The sequence below is a fragment of the Carassius auratus genome, chromosome 22 (genome assembly GCF_003368295.1).
Source record: "Carassius auratus strain Wakin chromosome 22, ASM336829v1, whole genome shotgun sequence".
Taxonomy (NCBI): Eukaryota; Metazoa; Chordata; class Actinopteri; order Cypriniformes; family Cyprinidae; genus Carassius; species Carassius auratus.
Window position 1 is genome coordinate 5,315,622 of NC_039264.1, and position 7,102 is coordinate 5,322,723.

Below are 7,102 nucleotides of genomic sequence, written 5' to 3' on the forward strand. Positions count from 1 at the left end.
ATTTATTACAGAATGACTGTATTCACTCTCCAGAGCCGTGTGAGGCACGTTTATTATGAATGCGCGCGCTTTACTTGACGACTTGTGGACTTTTCAACTTGAAAAATGTCAGAGGATTTCAATTTAAACCAAGAGGAGACTGAATTTCCTTTGCGTTATTAAGGAAACTTTGCTTCTTTTGCTCCTACAGTATAGACAAACTCGCGACATTAAAATATATCAGAGGTGCGCGTTGAGCATACGTGCTGCGTCATATGCCAGAACAGTTTCTGCGTATGACAGATAACGGAAATGAGAGAAAAATTTATTATGTTGGAAATATGGATATTTTTCTTCCAAAAATGCATACATTCACTATGGAAGGCCTTTATTCACCCTCTGGAGTCGTGTGAGGCACGTTTATTATAAATGTGCACACTTTATTTGACAACTTGTGGACTGTTCAACTGTAACACCCGCTGACTGCAACGATAGAGCTTGGAATAGCCAGGATAATATTTTATTTAACTCCGACTGGATTCATCTGAGATAAGAAAGTCATATATATATACACATAGGATGCTTCGAGGGTGAGTAAAACACAGTGTAATTTTCATTTTTGGATGAACTAACCCTTTAAGCCACCAAAAAATATCAAGCCTTGTTTCTGACATTGATAATAAATCATCATATTAGAATTATTTCTGAAGGATCATGTGACACCAAAGACTGGTGTAATGATGAAGAAAATTCAGCTTTGCATCACATTAATAAATTATATTTATATAATATAAAGTGTAATATATTTCACAATATAACTTTTTTTTTTTCTGTATTTTTGATCAAATAAATGCAGCCTTATTAGTGAGCAGAATAGGCTCCTTTAAACAACATTAAAAACCTTACTGATCCCAAACTTTTGAACAGCAGTGCATATATTATTTTAAATAAGTAATATATTTTAAATGTTAATAATTATAATAATAATAATAGTACTCTATGAACTATAAATAGTTTTTTAATGATGAAAATAGATTTTTTTTTATTTTTGCTGAATTTTTAATAAAGATAATAACAAGGTATACATTAATACGTTGTACACACACACACACAGTAACTATTATATACTTATATATACACCATAATAATAATTAAATTATAAATAAATAATTTGTAATGTTTTCAAATTATACAGTTTTTACCAACATAATCTTATATTCGCATACATTTCTTTATATAAATGTTATAACTTAATATTACTTATATATGTGAGAGGGGTGTATGTTTTTTTAAATAAGGAAAATCATACAATTCTTAAGACTGTAATTTACTATACAAAATGTACTAATTCTAACTATTTTACAATAATTTAACAGTTTTTGTATAAAACTATGAATAAATATTACATACATTTATTACTTCATATCATTTTAGATAATTCTTTTAATGAAATTCTTAATATATCATAAATATCTAACAAAATTATTATTAATAATAATTAATTATTTAATAAAAATCTTAACAAATTGCTATAAATTTAAATAAATCATTTTATAACTTGCATATAGCCACACCCAAAACTCACACTAATGGTTGAGTTAATGCTACTGTGTCAGGCTGAGCAGTACAAGTACATTGAAACATAAAAAAAAATAATAATAAAAATACTTTAAAACTGTTAAAGAGGACGAGAGTGTTTATGAACCTGGCAGGCTTCAGAAAAGACCAATCCTGAAAAACAATGAACAAGAAATGGATGAAGGAACGGAACAAAATGAAAGGTCAGCGAGGACACAGAATGAGTCACGGGCAAATATTTAGATTCTCTGGACTGCCTCACATCTGCCTCCATCTTGATGATGTCACTAATTGACAGCTCTGATTCAAGCCCATCTGTTTGGCTGGAAGAAAAACAGAGAGGATATTTTCTCTCACTGTTTACCTCCGAGGATAAAGACCATAACTCTTGTTTTTTTTTCTCCTGCCCTCTGCATTATTTCACTGATTCACTAGTTTAGATTTGCGGCTTGTATTAAACGGTCACAGTACCTCCAGAAATGCTCTGTTATGACCACAAAGCTTGAATTCCTTGTGTAAAATGTCCGAAACTGGCACACAATGCTCCTGTGTGAGAGAGTGAAGCACCATTAGCAGTTCATTCTCTCCAGCTTGCTAATCTGGAATGAGTTAGCCGTGTTGTTTTGAACAGGTTTTGCTCATAATTGAGAAAAAAAGTTGGTTGTAGATCAGAGATTTATTTCAAAACTTGAAATGAGAAAGACAACAGTGTTATTTATTAAACTTCTGTTTGTCATTTTTTTGCATTACTTGCCGCTATACGCTTGCTAAAGTGGTTGTTAGCATGACGCTAAGTATTTTTTATGATCTTTTGTTTGGCTGCTAGGTGAGTAAAGAAGTTTCTGCCATTTTTTCTTAAGCCACATGATTTGAGGTGTTATTTACAGTTTTTTTGTTTGTAGTATTAATAGTGTGGGATGAGATATTGCATTATTGTTGGCAGCACAGGTATAAATCTCATCAACTTTGATTGATCAAAACATAAGAGGAAACATTGAGAGAGATGCAGTATTTTCATATTTGCGTCATGTTCATAGAAACATGTTTAAAAGAAAGCAGCAGGATATTTATTTATTTGTTTGTTTTTAATGGTGACATTTACTCAGTTTCCTATTATTTATTGTAGAGCTGTTTTCCAAAAGTCTTGAATATGCAAAATGTTCGTCATCTTTACTGGAAATTCACATCATAATCATTTGAGGGTGGTTCTTTAACTGCTCCCACTTTCGTTCATGTGGACTTTTAGAAAACAAACAATTTTCAGAGTTTATTTATTTTAGCATTAACAAAAGTGTACATATGCGTCATAGAAAAATATTTGTCTTTTTTCCCGCCTACCAAATCTCAAATTAAATGCATATATTTTTTGACTCAAAAGCTGAAGTAGTTTAGATCAAATCCTTAAGGAATCTAAAAAAATAATAAAAAATAAATATATAAATAAATAATATTTTTAGAAAGAAAATTTCATTCAGGATTTTGTAATAATATAGCATAATCTGAGAATGACAAGCAATTATTTAAATCAAACAGTTGTCATTTGCTATATAGTATGTATCACTAGTATTGTATGCAGGTGGATACAGTTATATACTTACATTTACGTTTTACATTTAATCATTTAGCAGACGCTTTTATCCAAAGCTACTTACAAATGAGAACAATATAAACAGTCAGGTCAACAAAAGAACAACAACAGTATACAAGTGCCATGACAAGTCGCAGTTAGTCTAGTATAGAACGCATAGGCAGGTTTTTTTTTTTTTTTTTTTTAATGAAAGACAAGAAAGTTAAAGTGCTAGTATTAGTTGGTTAAGTGCTGGCAAAAAAGATGAGTCTTTACATGTTTCTTGAAAATGAGTAAAGACTCATTGTAAAGCTGTACGAATTGAGATTGGGAGGTCATTCCAGCAGCTGGGCACAGTCCAGGAGAAGGATCGTGAGAGTGATTTTGAACTTCTTTGGGATGGCACCACAAGGCGTCGTTCACTTGCAGAGCGCAAACTTCTGGAGGGCACATAAGATTTAACCAGTGAGTTTAGGTATGTTGGTGCCGTGCCAGTGGTCGTCTTGTAGGCAAGCATCAGTACCTTGAATTTGATGCGAGCGGCTACTGGTAGCCAGTGTAACCTAATGGGGAGAGGAGTAACGTGAGCTTTTATTGGCTCATTGAAGAAAACCCTCGCTGCTGCATTCTGGATCAATTGCAGAGGCTTGACAGTACATGCAGGAAGTCCAGTCTGGAGAGAACAAGAGCTTGGACAAGAAGTTGAGTGGCTTGCTATGACAGGAAAGGTCTAATCTTCCTAATGTTGTATAAGGCAAACCTGTAGGACCGGGTAGGTCTGTGAAGCTTAACTGATGATCCATCACAACTCCTAGGTTTCTGGCTGTCCTGGAAGGAGTAATGGTTGATGAACTCAGCTGTATAGAGAAGTTGTGATGAAGCAATGGCTTAGCTGGAATCACCAGGAGTTCTGTCTTCGTAAGGTTAAGCTGAAGGTGATGGTCATTCATCCAGCTAGAAATGTCACTCAGACAGGCTGAAATGCGGGCAGCTACCGTCGGGTCACCTGGTTGGAATGAGAAGTAGAGTTGGGTGTCATCAGCGTAGCAGTGATAAGAAAAGCCATGCTTCTGAATGACAGATCCTAAAGATGTCATGTAGATGGAGAAGAGAAGTGGTCCAAGTACTGAGCCTTGAGGAACCCCAGTAGCAAGTTGTTATTACTTAGAAACATCACCCCTCCAAGACACACTGAATGATATAGGTAGGACTTAACCCACAGGAGTGTGGTTCCAGAGATGCACATCTTTCTGGGGGTGGACAGGAGAATCTGGTGATTAACGGTGTTAGAAGCAGCAGACAGGTCCAGTAAGATGAGTACTGAGGATTTTGAAGCTGCTCTTGCCAGTCGCAGGGCTTCAGTAACCGAGAGCAAAGCAGTCTCAGTTGAGTGGCTACTTAAAGTTGTTATAGGTTGTACTATTGTCATAGTTTTTCTAATGCATTTTTTATGTTTAAAGACTCAAACTCTGGGCCCAGGTTAAGGGTTAAATCTAGTGAATCTTTCCTTTTAGTAAAGTAGCATTAGCAATGATATAATAGTTTTATAATAAAAAAAGAAGAATGCTGAAATACGTTAATTTGAATAAAAATCTACTTCTGGGAAAAGTGCCCGTAGTAGAATGTACATCAAGTTTTTCTTCTGTTTAAACTTGGCTGCAGACGAAAGCAAATTTTCTGTTCGTCGTAGAGGTGTGTGACCTAATGATAAGAGTGGACTTTATTGTCAAAACAAAGCTGAGATCAGAAGAATAATAAAAAGATGGAGACATTAATGATGACTAAATAGTTTTTCACTATAATGAAGCTGTTTTACGTATGCGCTCCATGCTCATGGGAAGCCTAACTGTTAGAACGATTCAAGATTCTCTTTGAACTCTTCCATAATTTTCCTGTTTTTCACAGAGAGTTTCCCCTTAGGAGCCCAGCGCAGATGACTAAGAATGGGAATTTGCTGGTTTTGAATAAATATCGTCTGGTTAGTACAGCACAGAGTCTGGATGTACCACTGTGCCAAAATGTTAGGATCAAAACTAATGGATTTTGACACTAGTATTTGAACAATTAAATTGAAAGCTTTTTGTCCTCAAAAAGCAGAATAAAACAGAAGCAGTGATGGAAAAAATAATGATTTTAGAGGGAATAGTTAGTGGTGTGCTTTTATTTCCCTTGAAAAAAAATCAATTTCCTTGTTAATATTATGGAAATCTATTTCTGGGGCAGCTGTGGCCTAATGGTTAGAGACTTGGACTAGTTACCAGAAGGTCGCTGGTTCGAGTCTCGGTGCTGGCAGGAATTGTAGGTGGAGGGAGTGAACGAACGGCGCTCTCTTCCACCCTCAATACACATGACTGAAGTGCCCTTGAGCAAGGCACTGAACCCCCAGTTGCCCCCCGGGCGCTGGATCTAAAAAAAAAAAGAGTCAAATATTCATGAATCAGAAATAGTGAGATATAAACACACCTGCAAGATTTAAACTTGGAATTCAGACTTTTTGCTTATAATTCGTACTATGTTTATTGGATTTTGACAAACCTAACAATTCACCAATAATGTATCTTTCGTGTTCAACGGAAGAAAGTAATGATGACAGGATGTTACTTTTGAGGTGAAAATGTACTTATGTTTGGGATAAGAGAAGGAATACAAGAAAATAAATAAACTGAAAATAAAATGAATCACATAGTACAATTAGTGTGCCAAAACAGTAGGCCAAAAGGTGTAACCCTGTATGTTAACATTTAAATTGGGAATGAATTAATGAATAAATAATAAATAAGGAACTGTTTTCTTTATAATAAATTTCAAGTAAAAGGGAAAAATATTGTATATTAATACAATGGAATTTATTTGAGCAATTATTAAGTAAATTGTGGATTATGCATAATAAATATTTCCTCATGCTAGAAAATAAAGTGTATCTTTATCGTACACTTTAGCTCATATCTAAGTCATATAAAGACCTCGCAACAGCACAACCAACACACACTCACATGTCCTCGGGACATGGTTGACAAATCAGTGCAGTCAAGTGTTAATGTCCAGAAACCCTATCAAAATATTATGAGTGAGCCTTTCGCTTTTCTTTCCTTGTTTATGTTTCCTTCAGGCATTCACCAATCACGAGTCTTACTCATCTGACGACTCGGGAGACTAGGTCACTCCATTATGAAAGCAAACAAGAAACAAAACAAAAAACACTGACTTGTGTCCTCGAAGTAATGCAAATAAATCATCGTCATCCTCCTCCTTTCCCTCCTTTCATCCACATCATTCTACTCTCTTGAGGTTTTCTCCCCCCATCTGAGACCACTGTGAATAAAAATTTGAAACAAGCGGCAACCTTCCGGTCTCTCCCATGAAACCAACATGGAAGTGACTAAAAACTGCAATTCATCGAATGGCTACTTCCAAAATGGAGTCAGTTCAACTCCCCATGTTAAAATGTCCAACTTTCCAGCAAAAAATATAAGATAAAAATAAACGTTTTACAGCCTGGTACAAAATCAGTGGTTCCCAATCAAGGTCCTGGAGAACCCAGTAACTGAACATTTTAGATGTCTCCCAATTCAAACACAACTGATTCAACTCATCAGCTCATTAGTGATGACTCCAAGACCTCAAACGTGTGTCAGATAAGAGAGACACCAAAACCGTGAAGTGTTGGGGGTTCTCCAGGAACAGGATTGGGAACCACAGGTCTATATAGCTAATTTTGCCCTTCATGACAATTGTCAGAGAAGATAATTTTTTTTAATTAAAATTATATTAAGCCTTAAAGTTCTGCATTAAGGGCGTGACCACTTGACAGGTGATAGGTGGATTGCCGCTGGACCTTGATTGGGAACCACTGATTTTGTACCAGGCTGTAAAACATATTTTTTATCAGGAGATTAACCCGCAAAACGCATATATGCATTTATCGACTCCAGAGGGTTAACTGATTTATTTAAACCATAGTGTCACGGTTGCCTTCTG